Raw genomic sequence first — 20681 nt, 5'->3', positions numbered from 1 at the left:
CGCACACTAATTTTCCATAAAGAGAACAAGGCTATGCAGGCTCTTCTGTGAGGTCAGGAATTCTGAGAGGAGTAAATATTTATAATTAGCAATAAGGACACTGAAGTTCCTTAAGGTTTTCTCAATGCTGTTAATTTCTTCACTTGGTCTTTGCCTCCTCATTTTTTATTTTATTTTTATTTATTTATTTATTTATTTTTTAAATCGGGTAGAAGAGTAGCTGGCTTGGTTTCACCTAGAACTTGGTTACTCATCTGAGCATTACTGGCCTGCTCCTGGGAGCAGTGCCCTGGCCAGATGTTCTTCAAGGCATTCTGGTCAACCCCACTCCAGGCTTCCCTTCCTTCTGCCATCTCTTAGCTTCCTTAGTCAGTGATTTCCTAGAACCCATATAATAAAGCCCATGCTTCCTAGCCTGCCATTCATGGCCCTTTGCCATGGGAGTCCATGCATTTTTTTTATGTTGCTGCATATCCAATGACCGCAAATGTAATGGTGTCAAACAGTACCCATCCATTATCTTGCAGTTTCCGTGGGTCAGGAGTCCAGGTATGACTTATCTACATGCCCTGTTCAGGGTCTCATGAGGCTGTGATTGAGGAATCAGCCGGGCTGCATTCTCTTCTGAAGTTTGGGCTCATCTTTCAAGCTCATGTGCTTGTGGGTAGATTTTTTTTCCTTGCAGCTTTAGAACTCATGTGACTTGCTCCTTCAAGGCCAGCAGCAGAGCAAGTGTTTTCTGTCATAAGTCTCTAACTTCAGGGAAGGTCTGGGCCTTCTTGTCAATGGCCCTAATCAGGCTTACCCAAGATAATGTCCTTTTGATTAACTCAAAGTCAGATGATTTGAGCCTTAATTATATCTGCAATATCCCTTTGCCATATAATGTCGCATAACCCCAGTAGTGATATCACATCAGCTTTGCCATATTCTGTTGGTTAGAGGTAAGTCACAGGCCCCACCTTACTCAAGGGCAAAAGATTATGGGATTATACCGGAGCATGAGTTGGGGGTCACTTTAGGCTGTGTCTGCTACAGCTTCATACACCTTTCTCTCCTCACTTCCCACACCCCTTGTTTCGCACCCACAAAGGTTCTTAGCTTTCCTCAAACTCACCAGGCAGTTTCCAACTTTGCTGTGCTTCTGCGCTCATTTGTACCTCCTCTGTCCAGCCGCAAAACCCCATGTAGCACGGCCTGCCTGGCTCCATTAGCCAGAGTGAGTCTCTGCATCCTTCACACTTTCCTTTGTGAAGAAATTGCAGTTTGAGACTTTCATTGCTGCACCTGCCCCTGTTCACCTTGTGGTAGGATTGGACATCTATATGGATCCTTCTCTAAGTTTCAAACTCAAAGGGCCATTTCTTCTTTTTATTAAACCTTCAATCTTCCTTTATTCTTATTCTACGTGCTCTTCTTGATTTGTGTATAATAAATATCAACATAGGATCATTGACTTCAGTTAATGGTCTGAATGGCCTTAATCCCTATCCTCAAAGCAATTTACAAGCTACTTAGAGATGCAGGAATTGGATACAATGCACGTACTTCAAGGCTGTGCATTGTTAGGTGCCAAGGACAAGAAGAAAAACTGCCATTCCTTGAGATGTCTTCCCCATCTCTAATAGAGTGAGTACAATCACCAGCATTTTATTGCAGGGATACAGAGACTCAATTTAAGGAATGTGTCCAAAGCCATACGTGGTAAATGACAGGCATAGGAGGTGTAACTGACACACTAACTAATGCTGCACACCATGACACTTGGTACCCCGCCTTTTCAAGTCCAAATCTAAACTCCTTCGCTAATCATTTTAGGTACTCCAAAACTTGACCTTCCCTTACATTTCAGCTTCCCTAAATGAATGTCTTCCTCTCACCAACCTGTGACCACTTTTGCTCTATTGGCTTCTATGAGCCAATTCTCTTCTCCCCACCTCCCTTCCCATTGTCCTAACCATTCTTATCACCGTGGCTGGCTGCTTCATCCTGTAAATGCTGGTTTTCCCCAGGGACTTCATGCCTCTTCATTCTTATTCTACACACCGGGCAGTTTCAACCTTCCCATGGCTTCAGACAACTTCTACATGCCAATGACTCGTCACATCTCTGTATCCAGCATTCCTCTATATCTAGCCCCCCATTATTTCCAGAGCCCCACACAAGATCTCTTCCGTTAAACCTCTGCCCATCAACATTGGACCTTCCCAGCCCTCTCCCTTCTTCCCTGGCTAATTTGCAGTAGTCACTGTCTTCACTAGCTTACTGCCTCTTGGTTTTCTGCCCTCCAGTCTATCCATCCACCTCCCCTCCATTGCTGCCCACTATTCTAAAACACAGACTGGCTGTTGCATGTTCCCCTTCTTAGCAGCCTTCAGCCCTTATAAGATAAAGTCCAAACGCTTTTGGGAACCAGACCCCAAGCCCTGGGGCTGCTGTGCATAGCTTTGTAGTTTGGGCCCAGCAGAAGTGAGGGACACAGGTAGTGGGTGGGGGAAGGCGTCCAGCCCCTCTCCACTTGCATGGGGAGCTTCAGCCCTCAGCAAGGGATGCTTTTCTGCCCAGAGGAAATGGAGTTTTGTGCTTCTCACAAAGACACTGTACTGTTAACAGGGCCCTGATGGCCCTGATGACCTTTTGGCCCTTATCCCCATTGCCACCCTTTAGGCACTCCAAATTACTTGCCATTATCCCCCAAATACCATTCCCTCTCACTTCTCTGAGCCTTTACCCCCATTGTCCCTAGGATTCCCTTGCTCCTAATCTGTGTCTGCATCAGTGGTTCCCAGTTCACATCCAAGATCTGACTGCCTCAGGGTCCCTGGTTTAAAAAAATACAGATCCTATAATACTGGGGGAGGGGAAATAGGTAAGGGGATGGGTGAAAACAGGATGGTCATGAGTAGGTGATTGCTGGAGATGGATGATGGGCACTTGGAGTTCAGTATTCTGTCTACTTTCATGTATGTTTTGCCATAATAATCATAAACACAGATTCCAGAGTAATACTCCTGGAGCTCTTGATTCAATAGATCTGATATATGGAGTTTAGGAATTTGTATTTTTTTTAAAATGTTATCTAGGTGATTGGCAGACCATAGCTGAAGAGAATTCATCCTCGGGACCTCATCAAGCACTCCAGCTGTGAGTGGCCTCCCCTGACTCCCTCCCATAGTGGGATCATGCCTCCCCTGAGCAACATGACAGTCTCTTTATTGCTCATTCTGCTTGTTCCCTCTGCCACCCTTGGGTTTTTACTTATGATACCTCTTCTGTCATTGAGAACTCCACCTGAGAGTGCTTACCTAGTTGATCTAAGACGGTATCCTACTGGCAGTAGATGATGAATCAATATTTGTTCTTGTAGTCTCTCCTGCCCCAGAGTCTTCTAATCCAGTGGGTTGCTACCTCACAGGTGTATATTTCTCAAATCTTTGTTTGAAGCATTTCTAGTATACAACATATTTCTTTTTCTGTGACCCTAAAAAACACCCCATTTCTTCTTATCTTTTATTTTATGGATTCGTGAGGACCCTGTGGTCTGTGTTTCCCATGCTGCCTTTGTATCAAGCTGCAAAAGGCTCTGAGAAGGGCTCTATGGGGAGGTCTGTATGAGGTCGATGGAGAAGTTGTGTGTATGTGTTTCTGCCTGTTTGCTTCTGGCTATTCTGATCCAGGCAGAGACCATGTTTTGTGTGTGATACAGGGAATTTATGTGGGAGACAGGCAAGACCAAGTTTAGGAGGACAAACGTCATTGCTTAAGTTGAGATTGAATTTTCCAGCTTTCCTGTTGGAATTGATACACAAGCTAATTAGCAGCTAATTGGTCCATGTCCAAGAAGTAAGAGAAGTCATTTCTCTGGCTCACACTTGAAAGAGAGCCCAAGCAGATAGACACAATCTCCTTTTCCTCTGGTCTCTTTTCCCCCTACACAGCAGAGGGCGCTCTCTCTGTGTCCCCTGCTGGACATGGGGTGGGGGGAGGGGTGGGGGTGGGGTTCCTGTCCCTTCTGCTGTAGTGGAAGAATGCATTAGATCACCTGTTTCCACTCTTCCTAATTATGGCATTTAACAACCCGCCCCCCCATACACTTGTAGACACTGTGGGAGGTTTTTGAAGGGTGGGCCTTCCGGTTGATTCAGGGAAATTCCTCCTCCTCAACATGCTGCTCAGTGCTTATGCATGTGACTCTCCGAGCCGCTCAATGGCAGCAGCTGACTTTCAGAGAACACTCCCTCTGTCCACATGTCATGAAGGAGAGATTTTGTGATGATGCCTCAGACAGTGAAGGGAGCAGGGGGGCCTGGGAATGGAGCTGAAGGCTTGGCAGCCAGGAAGGTATCTTTTTTTTCTTTTGTAATCCAGAAGCCAGGAGCGCTGTGCAGCAGAGGGTGGAGAAGGACGTAGATTCCACAGCCCTGACCAAGTGTCCCCATGTTTTCTGCCTGCATCCTCATCAATAAAGTGGGAATGATAGTTATACCTGTCTCACAAAGTTGTAGGGATTTCATGAGTGGATAGGTCTAAATAATTTAAAATACCACCTGCCACACAGTAAGTTCTCAGTAAATATTAGCCAGTCACATTATACCTCAAATGTACATAATTAAGATACAGTGAAAGAACATTAGAGATTTCTTATCCATCCCAGTCACCAAAAGGGATGCCTGAAATCACTTTAGAGAAATGAATTATTTCTTATCCTTTTTTCTTCATTCTTTCCTTCTGATAAAATTGAACTCTTTCTTTTTTGAAATGATAAAGTAGTAGTCATAGGAAAAATAAAAATTTAAGCAGTGAAGAAAGGTGTAAAGTCCATTTTTCTTCATCAAACTCATAACTACCCAGGAGTAAACAGTTTAACAGTTTCTAGAGAACTTTCTGAGAAATCTTCTTGAGCAGCTAAAACCTCTTTGTGACTGGTCTCCACTTGTGAAGTTCAGATAGTACCTGCCTTGTCTCCTTCAAAAGGTAGCTGAGAGTGATTGCTGGAAGTCAGACTGTGATAGAGGATATGAAAGCCAGTGGGAAATGACAGAGCATGTTATTATGTCACATATCATGAATAATTAACATTTGTCATTTTGAGCACTAAAATTTGGTCTTTATCCACCAGTGGAGAAAGGTATAAGTTATAAACTCTCCCTCCCTAAATTCTCCAAGCCTTTTGATTTCTAATGAGCCCTTATCATCATTCCCTGGGAGTCAGTCTTCCCTCAGTGCCTGTCGTGTGCCCGGTGCCAGAATTGGGCAGAGGGGAGAGAGAGGAGGTGCCTCTGCCTTGGCGAAGCCTAGACTCTTCTGTACTCAGGAGGTACTTAGAAAGGGCTTTCCTTGTTGACCATGATGTTTACAAAAAGTCAAATAAGAATTAAGAACAAGGAACAAAAATTTAGTCAGAACCTCAGTGCACCTTATAAACCTGTCTTAACTATCTTGTTCTCTCCAGAGATGGGGAACAAAGCCCATAGGAGAGGCTTAGGAGGGGCTTTCCTAGAAGGAGCTGGGGTTGTACTGAGGTCTCCAGCTGTGCCCTCCAAACCAGGCCTCCGTATGGAAAATGCATACGAAGTTGTGATATAAATTTTAGTCCTGCCATCCTGCTAGTCAGAGGGGAAAGTGTGTGCCTTAATCTCTGGAATCATATCCTGCCATTGGCATATGGTTAGGAATTTCCTGACTTGGATGGAAGTCTTTAGTTAAACCCCAATTAATAACTGGAAGGTCTAACGTGTAGTCTCATCCTCTTTTAATACATTATCAAGTTATTTAAAACTCTAATACAAAGAAAGGGAGGAGAAAGTAGGGGCATCTCTTTTTGCCTTTGAGTCTTCTAGGACCTGAGCTTTAGAAAGTCACTGAGGGTACTTGGGGATTGTTTTCCCCAGAGATCATTGTTCTTAGCTGTCAGCGTTACCCCACCCATTATGGAAAATGGTATTTTGACATAAAACTCCTAAAGATCTAAGGACCGAGTCTCTAATGGAAGGAGATCAGCTACCACGGCAGTAATGATAAGTGAATGTTAAATCAGGGAGGGCCTTGGAAACTGCATAATCCATCTCCTTCGTTTTATAGATGCAGAACTTGGAAAGCAAAATTGGTGGAATAACTCACCCGAGTTCGCAGAATGAGATAGTATAAAGCTCAGATGTTACTTTAATCAAAGATATACATGTAGACGAATCAGTTCTACATGGTGTTTTGGTAAATAAGAAGGCAGGTTTTTTTGCCTTCCCTCCCCTCAGTTTCCCCTTCCAAAGAAACAACCACATTCAACTCGTAGCTGGGTCTTTTGGTATGTACCTCTGTATGTAGAAACAACATTATCCTATTGTTACCTTTTTTTTGTTTTTTTGAGACAGGGTCTTGTTCTGTTGCCCAGGCTGTCATGCAGCATTACAGTGATAGCTCACTGCAACCTGGAACTCCTGAGTTCGAGGAATCCTCTCACCTCAGCCTCCCAAAGTGCTGGAATTACACAGCCATGAACCACGGCACCTAGCCTTATTGTGATTTTAAAAACAATTATTTTAGACATTCTCTAGTGACTTTCCACTGTGGAAGATGAGGATTTAGTTCTGTTTCTCACCCACTACCCACCTCCACAGCCCTATCACATATGCATACCCTTCCTAAACTCCCATCCTCTCAATATAGTTTTCTGTAATTTTAGTTAAATGAATATATAGTATACATTAGTATGACTATGAAATACTATTTGGAATTCAGTTATGTGGTATGCTATAGTTACTTTTCCTTCCCAATGCATTTTTTCTGTTTATTTTCCCTGGAGTTAATAAATATCTCTTTGTTTTCTATGTAATTATTATTGATTCAACCACAAACTCTCTACAAACTGTCCATATCTCCTTTTAGGAAGTTTAGGTATAATCAGTATTCTATCAATTTCATATTCTTGGATACATTCTTCCCCAAGCTTTGTAAACTGTTCCAGTCTAAAAGGTTACCTTCTGCCCTGTGTGTGTGCCACAAAGTTGTCACCCTGGGATCCCACTTCACTTTCATCCTAGGCTTCCTTTTCCCACTGTCATGTTAAGTTCCTGGTTCCAGTATCTCCTGCCTTCCTCTTTTTGTATACTGCATGAGTTTGGTGAAGCACCTTTAGTAGATTTCTGAGAACAAATATATAGGAAGTGAAATTTTGAGACTTTCCTTTTATATCTAAAATCATCTTTATTTTACTCTCAGACTTGATGAAGAGTTTGACTGGGCATAGAATTTTAGATTAAAAAGAATCTTCAGATGAGATCATGTCCTTTGCAGGGATGTGGGTAGAGCTGGAAGCCGTTATCCTCAGCAAGCTAACACAGGAACAGAAAAGCAAACACCACATGTTCTCACCTGCAAGTGGGAGCTGAACGATGAGAACACATGGACACATGGTGGGGAACTACACACTCTGGGGTCTGTCAGGGATGGAGTTGGGAGGGTGGGGAGAGGGAGAGCATCAGAAAGAATAGCTAATGGATGCTGGGCTTAGCTAGGTGATGGGATGATATGTGCAGCAGACCACCATGGCATGCATTTACCTGTATAACAAACGTGCACATCCTGCATAAGAACTCAGAACTTAAAATAAAAGTTGAAGTTAAAAAAAAAAAAGCATTTTCACTCAATTTTAAGGTATCGTTCCATTGTCTTCCAACTCTCAGTGTTGCTGTGCAGAAGTCTGAAGTCAATTGGATTCTCAATCATTTGTATGGATCGATTTCTCTTTTCCAGAAGTGTGTTAAAGCTTTGTCTCCATTATTCTAAAATTATTGAATGATGCAACATAGGTCTGTTTTCATCTATTGCACTCACCCAGGATAGATCTCTTCAATTTAGAAAATTAAGCCCTTCAGTTCTAGAAAATGTATTACTTATTTCTTTAATGATTCTTTCTCTTCTGTTTTCTCTTTCTGGAACTATCATTCAGATATTGGACTAGTCAACTTGTGGTTCACCATAGACTAATCTGGGTGGCCCACTTACTTGGGGAGCCTCAGACTATCACTATTTTTAGGCCTTTCCTCTTGGAGTGCTTTGATTACTCTCAGAGTCTTGCCTAAAGGGAGATGGCCTAGTGGCCAGCACCGCAGGAACCAAGTGAAGCCAGATTGGAGGACCCAGCTTCCAGAATAGACATGTTTATTTAATTCTCCTATGTTCAGTACTATACCCTCATGCCCAACTACCCTCACTCCATGCTTAGTCTAGAGATCTTGTTTCACTGCTCCAGAGAACAAACCTCTAGGGACAGGGAAGGGGCCATGTCAAGAGGGAAAAAGAATCTGGGTTTATAATTAGTTTTCAAGCAAATCTCTCTTTTATCTCTCTCCACATCACCCTCATCTCCAGAGTAGCTGTTACTGCGTATTTCCTGAGCTTTGGAGATACGAAGGTGGAAATTCTGCAGCATAAATTTGATTGCTCTTGACCTTCCCCATTGCTGGTTCAGGATTCTGTTTTCTTGGATCTACTAATTCAGTTACCACTCATCCGTTTACTTTCAAGATTCCAACATTGTGTTGCATTGTTTCTTTTCTTATTCTCTCCATCTTTGTGTGTAATTTTAGGAAGGAAAGTAAAATAGTGGTGAATATTCAAAATCTATACTCTTTATCCAGAAATGAATAAGAATCATAATAACAGCAGCAACAACAGCAGCAACAATAATAGCAAAACACTTACTTAGCCTTTGTGTAGCCAGACACTATTCTAAACACTTTGCACATATTAACTTATTTGGTCATCACACCAACCTTATACAGTGGATACTCTTATTGTCCACTGAATTTATGGCCTTTCCAAAAAGGAGATCTTGCCACATCCCACCACCATCACTGGCACTGTCAGGTCACCCTGTCCTCATTGCTGTCAGTGCCAGTTTTACGTGGGAAGCAACACTGTATGTTGGAGACAGCACAGAGTTTGGGGTCAGAAGAATGAGGCTGAATCCTGGGTCTGCCTCATCTTTGTTGTGTTTTCCTGGGTAGAATAATTAAACTGTTTGAAATGCGGTTTTCTCACTGTTCCTGGGAATTATAATGCAAACCTCTCTGGACTGTTTTGAAAATTACATGAGAAAACATTTGCGGAAGTGCTGAGTGCAATCTTTGACACCTAGTAGGCTCCATTATTATTGGTTGGCTAAGCGGAGAACACAGTTTTGGAGTCAGAGGGTGAATGGGCTGAATCATGCCCCTGATCCCCAGATTCATATGTTGAAGCTCCAATCCCCAGTACCTCAGAATGTGATGGCATTTGGAGATAGGGCCTTTAAAGAGGTAATGAAGGGAAAATGAGGTCGTTGGGTGACCTAATCCAATATGGATGATGTCCTTATAAGAAGAGGAGATTAGGACACAGACAAGCACAAGGAAAGACCTTGTGAAGAAACTGGGAGAATACAACCTTCTGCAAGCCAAGGAGAGAGACTCAGAAGAAACCAACCCTGCCAGCACCTTGGTCTTACGCTTCCAGCCTTCACAACTGCAAGAAAATAAATTCCTGTTAAGTCACTCAATCTGTAGTTTTTTGTTATAGCAGTTCTAGCAAACTAATACTGAGAACCTCAGTTCAAGTCCTAGTATTGTCACTTACTAACTCTGTAGTTCTGGGCAAATGACCTCATCTCTCTGAGCCACAGTTTCCTCATCTGTAAAATGGCACCACTAATGTATATTAAAATAAGAGTGCAAGGCCTGTGGACCTGGCATAAATTATAATAGTTAAATAAGCTACTGGGCATAAAAATGTCTCCAGGGTTGTTTGGGGGCTCAGCCAGTGCCTGAGGAGTTACAGGTACCCCCACGATGGTGGCAGTGCACTAACACTGCAGTCTGGGAGGAGCAGGTTGGTAGATATTCAAGTGTGTGTCTCTTTTGCAGGCTAAGGGCCCAGATCTCACAATCAGGTGTTATTTTATTCATGTGGTCACTTTGGAACCCAGGGACAGAATACCTAGATACTGATAAATGTGCATGACAGTAACCAATAGGCTGCAAGGGCTGACATATCTGCTTGCATTATAAACCTGCAAAGTCAGCCAGGCGCAGTGGCTCACGCCTGTAATCCCAGCACTTTGGGAGGCCGAAGCGGGCAGATCACGAGGTCAGGAGATCGAGACCATCCTGGCTAACATGGCAAAACCCCATCTCTACTAAATATACAAAAAAAAAAAATTAGCTGGGCGGTGGTGTTGGGTGCCTGTAGTCCCAGCTACTCGGGAGGCTGAAGCAGGAGAATGGCGTGAACCCAGGAGGCAGAGCTTGCAGTGAGCCAAGACTGTGCTACTGCACTCCAACCTGGGCGACAGAGCGAGACTCCGTCTCAAAAAAAAAAAACGAAAGAAAGAAAGCTGCAAAGTCTGACTTTGGTGCCTTGACTTCCCTATTGGGCTACCTTTGCACCCAGCCACCTTCATGAGAACGTGGCCCCACACTCTTGTCATATAGGGCTTCAGCGTCACCAAAGAAGCTGACTTTGGAAATGTGCACTTTAGTCATAAAAATCATTCTGTCCCTCTCCCATGTCATATAAATGAAGGGCTTGTCCCCTAATAAAGGAATGCCAAATGCCAGCATGAGTTTTTCAGGAGTCATCACTGTTTTTTTTTTTTTTTGAGATGGAGTCTCGCTCTGTCGCCCAGGCTGGAGTGCAGTGGCGCAATTTCAGCCCACTGCAAGTTCTGCCTCCTGGGTTCACGCCATTCTCCTGTCTCAGCCTCCCGAGTAGCTGGGACTACAGGCACCTGCCACCATGCCCAGCTAATTTTTTTTTTTTTTTTGTATTTTTAGTAGAGACAGGGTTTCACCGTGTTAGCCAGGATGGTCTCAATCTCCTGACCTCGTGATCTGCCCACCTCATCCTCCCAAAGTGCTGCGATTACAGGCATGAGCCATCGCGCCCGGCCAGTCATCTCTTTTTCATGGGTCCAAATCTACTTGAGGCTGAGACTATCTTTATCCCAAACTGATTCTATGCAGTGTTACCTGCCAATGACAGTTGTGGGGGCGAAAGCATTGTGACCTAACAAAGGGGAAGGGAGGAGGAGATAGGAGAGACCGAGCTGACTGGGATGAAAGCCAAGTTTACATTCCTTGGAGGAAGCCACATTATTGCTGACCAGCTTAGAAGTAGAATTCTGACTGCCATTGACATCAGAGGTTCAGAGCAAACAGGAAGTTTGGAACCAAAGGGAAATTCCTGATTGAATTTGTTTGAGTGTTTCAGCTAGTAATGTGTGTTCAGAGCAAAAATTATGAGGGACCCCATCATCTCTTATTTTTGTGTCTTTCATGGTAGCTTGTATAGAACTGAGAACCCATTAAAGTAGTTAAGGGCACAACTCTGGAACCCCTGGTCTCTAACCCTGCCTCTGTGCTCATTAGATCTGTGATGTCGGGCAAAGAACTTAACTTACCTAAACCTCAGTTTCTTCGTCTGCTAAATGGGGTTATTACTCCCCCTTACTCACACAGAAATATTGTGGGAATCAAATGAGAGTTAACACAAGTAAAGCAGTAACAACTGGTTCTAGTGCAGAGTAATTGCTCACTAAACGTTAGTTACTGTTATTATTATCATTGTTATTCTATTTTGCAAGTGGCTGAGTGCAGAGTTCGTAAGATTCACTTTGTCCATCTCAAAAACGGGGATGAGTGTATCCTGCTAGTTAGTCAACTGATGAAAACACTTTGTCTGGTTAGAGTCTTCCAAACAAGGGCTAATTTGAGGTGTTGGGACCTGTCCTATATAGGGGAATTTGGCATCAATATATTTTATTTTATGATTATGCTGTGTTCTATAGAAAGTAGATGTCTTGGAACAATTGTTGCTTCAATATATTCAACAGCCAGTACTGAATGCTCCAAGGCTTAGTCATACGATTTTTGTTTCTTCAATGCCTTTGGCTAATGATTGAGCTACGAAAAATGGGAATTGTTTCAGCAAACAAGTGGCAGCTTTGCCGTGGTAAGCAGAGTCCTGTGTGAATGTTTGAAGCTGGTCTCTGTGCTCAGTCCCTCCCAGTTGGCCGTGTTTGTTTCAAGATGACTCAGGCTGGAATTGGGGTGAGGAGGAGAGTACTAGGGGTACCAGAGTGAGCTGAGGCCGTAGAGACTACACTTATTTGGTTTTGCTTCCCTCTGGTCATGCAGCAGCAAGCTGCAGATTCATACTGGTGATTGTTGCCTCCTTCTCTCTCCTTGTTTCTGGGTCTCTTCTTCTAACATTCTTGGCCAGTTAATTCTGATAAGCAAGGAGCTGGGTTGCTCTCCTGCTCAGAAGCCTGCCATGACTCTGTTATCACAAGATCACATCCACACTCTTCTGCCACTTACTCAAAGCCACTCATAAGCTGACCCTGCCCCTAGCTTCCTCTCTGGAGTTTGTATATGTTTGTATACTGGTCTCTTTCTACCCCACAAGATGACCCCTTTCCATCTCCTCAATGGCTTCTCCAGCCAATCTCCTCTTTGAGTCACTATTTGAGCCTAACAGAGGTGCTCATTGACAGGCCTTTGACACACCCAGACACAATGTGCATTTATTACCAAGATCCTAAGCATCAACAGTCACAATACAACATGTTTCTACCACTCTGTGCTTTTGCTTAGGAATACCTTACCTTTTCCTGGAATAACTTTTTTTTTTTTTTTTTTGCGCTAACTTTTCATCCTTTGACATTCAGCTTTAGATCATTTTTTCTGGCTGTTAGTTAGTTATTTCTTCCAGCAAAGTTAGTTATTTCTTCCTCCTGTTAACATTGCATCTGCTACATTATATTTTAGCACTTCTTATACTACATTGCAACTATTTCTTGGTTGGCTGACCCCACAGAGTTCCCATGGGTTATGATAAATATATGGTTATATCCAATGGCCCATGATTTCTTGACTAACTGATTTACATTTATCAAGAAAACAACTCCGGGGAGATGAGGGAATTTTCTAAGCATATTTGGCTACAGGATACATTTTCTAATGGACTTCTCTCTGGACCACTCTTCCCCTGGGCCTCCTTTCTGTGTGCATGGCCCCATTTCACCTGTCTTTTTAGTCTTCACAAGGTCTGGTTGGTGAGTTGCTGCAGTGGAAAGAATACAGAATTAGGAATTAGGGACCAGAACTCCAATAAAGCTCAGTCTTAGTTGGGTGGCCTTGGGCAAATGACTTCTCCTTGCTGGGTCTCAGTTTTCCTACCCACAAAATATGGTGGCCAGACTGGATGATCCAGCTCTGTGATTCTAAGATTGTTTGGTCTGGGAATGCCTTGAACAGCATCTAAAAATGACTTTCTGAAAATACTGTCTCAAAATTACCTCAGTGAGGCTCCAGAGGTAACTGATCCCAAGTAACAAGAGTGCCCTGAGGAACATTCAGAGATCCGGGCCCACAATTCCTGTCATTCCTCGGAAGGTGAGACTTCATTGGCCGGTGGTCCTGTGCTCTGCTGTCTGTATGTCAAATCACCGTCTGTGGGTTTTCCTCCCTCTCTAATTTACCCCAAATCCTCCCTCTTAACCAAAACAGATAGCTTTTGGGGGATCTGATGTTGCCAAGTTTAACTATTTGCTCCTGTGGCAAGCAGAGCTCCTTCAAGGGGCTGTAACCAACCATGTAAGCAAGAACTGCTGGCTGAGGAACAGGGATGCTTGCTTAGAAGTCCTAGTCCTGTCAGGATTGAGAATGCCACACCCCCGAGACAACACCCTCTCAGAAGCGGGACATCTCTCATGAAGTCCCCTCCCTTAATGGAAATCTGCTCCTGCAAAAGCATTAATCAGAAGGGGGTTTCTTTCTAGATTTGTACTTTTATCTGGGGAAGCAACTAAGAAAAATATCTGTTTGGAGAGCAGTATAATTTAAGCAGACATTCATTTATTCAGTCAACAAACGAGTAAGTCATTGTTGCTGTGCCAGGTATAGGACTCCAAGATGCCATGGCAAGGAAGAGGAGCACATTCTGTCTCTACCCTCTTTTTGAACCTTCCTTCTTTCATTTTCTTTTCTTTTATGTCTTCTCTTCTCTTCTCTTTTCTCTTCTTTTCTTGATGGCATCTCGCTGTCACCCAGGCTGGAGTGTAGTGGCATGATCTCAGCTCCCTACAACCTCCACCTCCCAGGTTCAAGCAATTCTCTCACCTCAGCCTCCCTGAATAGCTGGGATTACAGGTGCCCTCCACCATGCCTGGCTCATTTTTGGATTTTTAGTAGAAACGGGGTTTCACCGTGTTGGCCAGCTAGTCTCAAACTCCTGACCTCGAGTGATCTGTCCACCTTGGCCTCCTGAAGGGCTGGGATTACAGGGGTGAGCCACCATGCCTGGCCTATTTCTTTTTTTTTAAACTGATAACCAGAGAGACAGTCTCTGCCCCTTTGGCACTTGAATTTAGGTGGGGATGGCAGACCATAAAAGAAGCAATAACAATAAGAGTTACGATAGAAAAAAAAGATGGTGTTGCCAGGGAAACATATCACAGGGATACCGCAGCTGGTTTGCAGAAAGTCAAGGAAGACTTTCTGGAGGAAGTGACCTCTCCCAGACAGATCCAATGGGCTAAGTAGGAGTTGGCCAGAGTAAGAGGACATGGAAGAGTGGCCCAAGGAGTGGGAATAGCATGTGCAAAGGCTCTGGTGGAGGGAGAGGGAACACCAAATGGGTCTGTGACTCTACAGAATTTGTATATGCCCGGAACCCAAAGTACAAATAGAATCCAGGGACCCTAGCCTGAGAGGCTATCGAATGACTGTCAAAGCCCTATAAGCGCATGGTGACATGACCTCAGGTTATATCTGGAACAACTTGTGGGAACTGAAAGACGATCCTAGTATTTAACAGAATGTCAGAGGTGGGAGAAAACTTGGGAGGTTAGTCCTCCAATTCTCTCTCATATAGATGACTAAACTGAAACTCAGAGATGGTGTGGCTTGTCCGAGGACACTCGATCTCATAGCAACACAGACAGAACCATGAGTTGGGACTCTGGTGTTTTGATGGTGTATGCTGATAAGCTGGCTTTCAAAAAAGAAAAAACAAAAACCCAAAACCCTGATTTGTAGCATTAACTGATTTCTATGGTATTAATATTCCCCCTGGGGCCGATTTCAAACTATCCATGTTGAAGAACGAGCTCACAAAATTCTGAAATTTTAAGATTTCTGCTCTTGTGAGCTGGTGTGAGTTAGCTACGGCTCCCGGCAGGAAAGCTGATTATGCGTGTCTCTTCCCCGTTCTGTATTCAGTCACATTGCGTTGGTAGCTTGAAATCAGCCATGATGGTAGTACTTATACCATGGAAATCGGCAAGGTTTTTCTCCATTGGAAAGCCATTGTTAAACGCTTACCAGGACTCCACTGGAGTATGCAGTCTTCAGGACTAGTAGTCAGAGACTCTCTCATGAAGATAACGGAAAGCATTCCAGTGCATTAACAGGCCTACATTGGGTTACTTTACACCTCTGGTCTTGATTTCTTCACCTGTAGAATGAGGATAATATCATAGTTCAATGAATTTCAGATGTCTCTAAGATACACCATTATTTTTATTTAAATAAACTGTTTGTGTTAGAACAGTTTTAGATTTACAGAATAGTTGCAAAGATAGTACAGAGAGTTGCCACACACCCTACACCAGCTTCCCCTATTAATGAACTAATACTGATACATTATTATTAACTAAGCCCATATTTTATTCCGATTTCCTAAGTTTTTACCTAATGTCTTCTTGTCGTTGTTCTAGGATCTCATCCAGAATATCATATTACATTTAGTCATCATGTCTCCTTTGGCTCTTCTTGGCTGTGACATTTTCTCAGCTTTCCTTGTTTTATGACCTTCACAGTCTGAGGTGTACTGGTCAGGTATTTTGAAGAATATCTCCCAATTGGGATTTATCCGATGTTTTCCTCATGATTAGACTCTGATTATGGATTACACAGGAAGACCTCAGAGGTGAAGTCTCATTTTCATTACATAATATCACGGTCCACACTATCAACATGACTTATCATTGATATTGACCTTGATAGTCAATATCAAATGTTTGCCAGGTTTCTCCACTGTAAAGTTTCTCTCCTTTTTCATACTGTATTCATTGGAAAGAAGTCATTATATAAAGCCTACACTTGAGGAGTGACAAATTATATTTCACCTCTGTGAGGGCAGTGTAGCAACGTAATTTATTTAGAATTCTTCCGCCTGGGTGCATTGTCTCTTCCATCATTATATATGCATTTGCTCATTTATTTATATCAATATGAACTCGTAGATGTTTATTTTATATTTGGGGTTATAATTCAATACTACTTTATTTTGTTGCTCAAATTATTACAGATCTGCTTATTGGGAGCTCCTTTAGGTGGCTCCTGTGTCTCTTTGACGTACCCCCATCATTGTGGAGTGGTTTGGTTTTGAGCACTTTCTTACTTTCTGGTATTACAAAATGTGTATTTCTTGCCCCAGTCCTAGAATCAGCCATTTTTTCCAAGGATCCCTGGCTTCTTTTATTGGAGAATGGAAATAGAAACCAAAATCTAGGTGTGAGGTGTGCTAGTTGCTACTGGGATGTCATTTCTGTAAGCCCTCTCAAAGGACAGAGCAAGAATTTTATGTGTTCTAACTCATGAATACACACATACACATAACTCATGTATAATACACGTATTAAATATTTCTATAGTTGACCTTTGAAAAACATGGGAGTGAGTGAGCAAATTGAAAAAACAGTTGAAAATCTGTGTATAACTTTTGACTGCCCCCAAGCTTAACTACTGATGCCCTACTGTTGCCCAGAAGGCTTACTGATAACATAAACAGTTAATTGGCACATATTTTGTATGTTACATGCATTATATACTGTATTCTTAAAATGTAAGCTAGATAAAAGAAAGTATTTATAGAAAATCATAAGGAAGAGAAAATATATTTACAATTCATTAAGTGGAAGTGGATCATCATAAAGGTCTTCATTCTTATCTCCACATTTGAGTAGGCTGAGGAGGAGGAAGAAGATGAGGGGTTGGCAGAGATGGAAAAGGTGGAGGAGGTGGAAGGGGAGGCAGGAGAGATGGGCATACTTGGTGTAACTTCACAGGAATATATCATAATTTCTGTCAGACTCTTTTGCCTTTTCATTTCTCTAAAAATGTTTCTATACTATACCAATTCTTCTTCCACCATTTGCTTTAGTTTCAGTGCCCATAAGATAAAAAGGTCCATGTTCTGAAAGAAGTCAAAAGCAACCTTGAATAATCAGAATCCTCTGCCAGATTGCCTAACGTCAGTTTTTATTCTGGCACTGCTGCTCTACTTCTTCCTCATCATCTGGCATTGCTTTCGTCTCTAGCAAGTCACCTTCTGATAATTCTTCTGATGTGGTGTATATTAGCTCTTGAATTACCCCAAGATCCCTATCTTGAAACCCTTCACCTTGTACTTTTTTTTTTTTTTTGCCATATCCACCATCTCTTTCGTGATTTTCTTGATTGGTCTGTCATAAATCCTGTGAAGTCATGCACAACATCTCGACAGTTTTCTCCTGCAGGAATTTATTGTTTCAGGCTTTAATGGCTTTCATGACTTTTTCTAGAACAAGAATGGCATCTTCAGTGGTGTAACCCTTCCAGACTTTCATGATGCTCTCTCTGTTGGGGTTCTTTTCTGTAGCATTGACAGTCCTTTCCATAGAGTACTATATATAATGAGCCTTAAAGGTCTTTAGGATCCCCTTATTAAGAGGCTGAATTAGAGACATTGTGTTTGGGGACAAGTAGACCACTTCAACATCTTTGATGTTCAACTTATGGGGTTCTGGATGGCCAAGGATATTGTTCAATACCAAAAGAACTTTAAAAGGTAGTCCTTTACTAGCAAGGTACTTCCTGGCTTCAGGGACAATGAAACCAATTGTCCAATGAAACCAATACAGAAAAAGTGTTCTTGTTGTCCAGGTCCTTTTGTACAATCAAAAGACTGGGGGCTGGGGTTTATCTTTTCCCTTCAAGACTCTAGGGTTAGCAGCTTTATAGATAAGAGCAGGGTTGATTATAAACCTGACTGCATTTGCACAAAATAGTGGAGTTAGAATATCCCTTCCTGCCTTAAATTCTGGTGCTTGGTTCTCTTCCTTACTAATAAATCTTCCTTTTTTTTTTTTCTTTTCTAGAACAGGGCACTTTTGTCTGCATCAAAAACCTATTTGGGCAGGTGTCCTTTCTTCTCAATGATTTTCTTAATGGTGTCTAAGAATTTGTCTGCTGCTTCTTGGTAGACAGAAGCTGCTTCTCCTGTTATCTTGACATTTTTTAAGAAAAAATTTCTTTCTGAAATTATCAAACCATCCTTTGCTGGCATTATATTTTTCAGCTTTAGATCCTTTACCTTCCTTTTGCTTTATCATATAAGTTCCCTTCTTGAATCATATTAGAGTAAAAAGGTATTTCACAAAAAGTGCAAGGTTTTCATGCCTGCTGGTATAGCTGCAACAACTTTACAAATTATCTTTATCTTTCCTTTTTTTTTTTTTCACAATAGTGCTTACATTTGATTCATTTATCTTGAGATGTCAGGCAACCACAGATGTATACCTCAATTTATGGCACATATCAAGAAATTCAACTTTTTCTTCTAATACCATGACTTTTGAGAACACTTCCAGCATCACTAGTGAATGGCACTGAGTATTGTACTAAACACAATGAAAAATACTCAAGAACCGCCAGAGATCACTTTTTACTGTGACACAATTTGCTGGAGAGAGGAACTGTTCATATGGAGGTGATTAGCATCACATGGCCTTTTAAGCAGATAGTCACAACACTTGAACTTACCACAATAGCAACAGGAGGTGGCCACAAAATTATTATAGTAATACAGTATGTAGTACAGTTAATTTATGCAGTTATGACTTAATATTGCATCTTTATTTTTCATGACTACAAATGGCACCAGGTATGGTTGGTGTTTGCATAAGTTTTGATAAATTTTAGCTTTTTATGATAGATTTATGTATACTTTATAGTAGTAAATGATAAAATAGACTACTGTCTACATATATTGTATTATTCGTGACATGCCTAACTTGTGCTTAACTTTTTCAATATTTCTAGGGTATGTGGTTTGTCTGCAAGTTTTTTCAAGTTGTCTAAATCTCCAAACGTTTTTCCAATATATTTATTGAAAAAAAATCCATGTATTAGTGGACCTAGGTAGTTGAAACTCATGCTGTTCAAGGGCCAATTGTATATGTAACCATCTTTGTCTATATGAAGCTATATGAGCTCACACTGATGTCTAATTCTAATCTGTTAACATATGGATCATTCTAGCCTCTTGCTTATCTGTGAACTCCCACTCTGACATTAAGAAACCTAGCTCCCACCACCTGCCACCCATTTACTTAAGTGTTCATTCCCGGTGTATATGCATAGAATTGTTAACCCACACTACTGTGGGAAAAACTTTATCAACTAGAGTACTGTAGTAGTTTGCTTGGGCTGCCATAACAAAATACCACAAACTGGGTGAGTTAAACAATAGAAATGTATTTTCTTATAGTTCTGGAGGCTGGATGTTCAAGATCAAGGTACCAACAAATTCCGAGGGCCATAACAGAAGGATCTGTCCCAAGTTTCTCTCTTTGGCTTGCAGATGGCTGCTTTCTTGCTACCTGTTTGCATGGTCACTCCTCTGTGCACATGCACACCTGGTCTCTTTCTGTGTGTCTGAATGTCCACTTCTTATCAGGACACCAGTCAGACTGGAGTAGAGCCCATCCTACTGGCCTTATTTGAATTAAATGACCTCTTTAAAGGCCCTGTCTCCAAATACAGTCGTTTTCTGAGGTATAGAGGGTTAGGGCTTCGACATACAAATTTTTGAAGAACACAATTCAGTCGCGTACCAAGTGTAGTGCTTAGGCTTAGGTCAGCACCTTTCTTACCCACCCTTCAGTGAAGTTGTTTCATACATTTGTGATACAGATAAGTTATTTTGTCACATGTTGCACTCCATCTGGGATTTCTCAGTTTCCTAAATAATTTTTCAAATTTGTGTGTATTAAGTTTCACTCTTTATGCTGTAAAGTTTTATGGGTTTTAACAAATGCATAGCATCATATAACACCATTACATTGTCATACAGAATGGTTATATTGACTTAAAAACCCCCTGTACTTTACCTGTTCAACTCTCCCCTCCTCCCCTAAGCCCCTGGTCACCACTTATCTTTTTTACCAACACCGTAATTTTGCCTTTTCAGAATGCCATTTAGTTGGAATCAAACACTATGTAACCTTTTCGGACTGGCTTCTTTCACCTGGCAATATGCATTTAAGATTCATCTATGTCTTTTTGCTGCTTGACAGCTCATTTCTTCTTATTTTTAAATAATATTCCACTTTATGGCTGTACCACAGTTTGTTTATCCATTCACTATTGAAGGACATCTTACTTCCAGTTTTGGTGATTATGAGTAAAGCTACTATAAACACTCACATGCAGATTCTGGTATAAACATGTTTTCCAGTCAGTTGGATAAATACCTAGGAGAGCAATTGCTGGATCATATGGGAGACTATGCTTAGCTTTCTAAGAAACTGCTAAACTGTCTTGCAAAGTGGCTGAATCATTTTGCATTTCTATCAACAGCAAATGAGAGTTCCTGTTGTT

The 20681-nt window shown here is 41.9% G+C and overlaps 1 protein-coding gene across 1 annotated transcript in view; it reads left to right on the top strand.

Annotated features, from left to right (window-relative positions):
* The window catches only part of PRKCE (protein kinase C, epsilon), a 541355-nt gene that overhangs the window by 440837 nt on the left and 79837 nt on the right, over window positions 1–20681 (top strand). The window lies entirely within an intron of this gene.

This window comes from Colobus angolensis, unplaced genomic scaffold, assembly GCF_000951035.1.
Source record: "Colobus angolensis palliatus isolate OR3802 unplaced genomic scaffold, Cang.pa_1.0 Scaffold15, whole genome shotgun sequence".
NCBI classification, from domain to species: domain Eukaryota; kingdom Metazoa; phylum Chordata; class Mammalia; order Primates; family Cercopithecidae; genus Colobus; species Colobus angolensis.
This window is presented reverse-complemented; position numbering and strand designations above follow the sequence as displayed.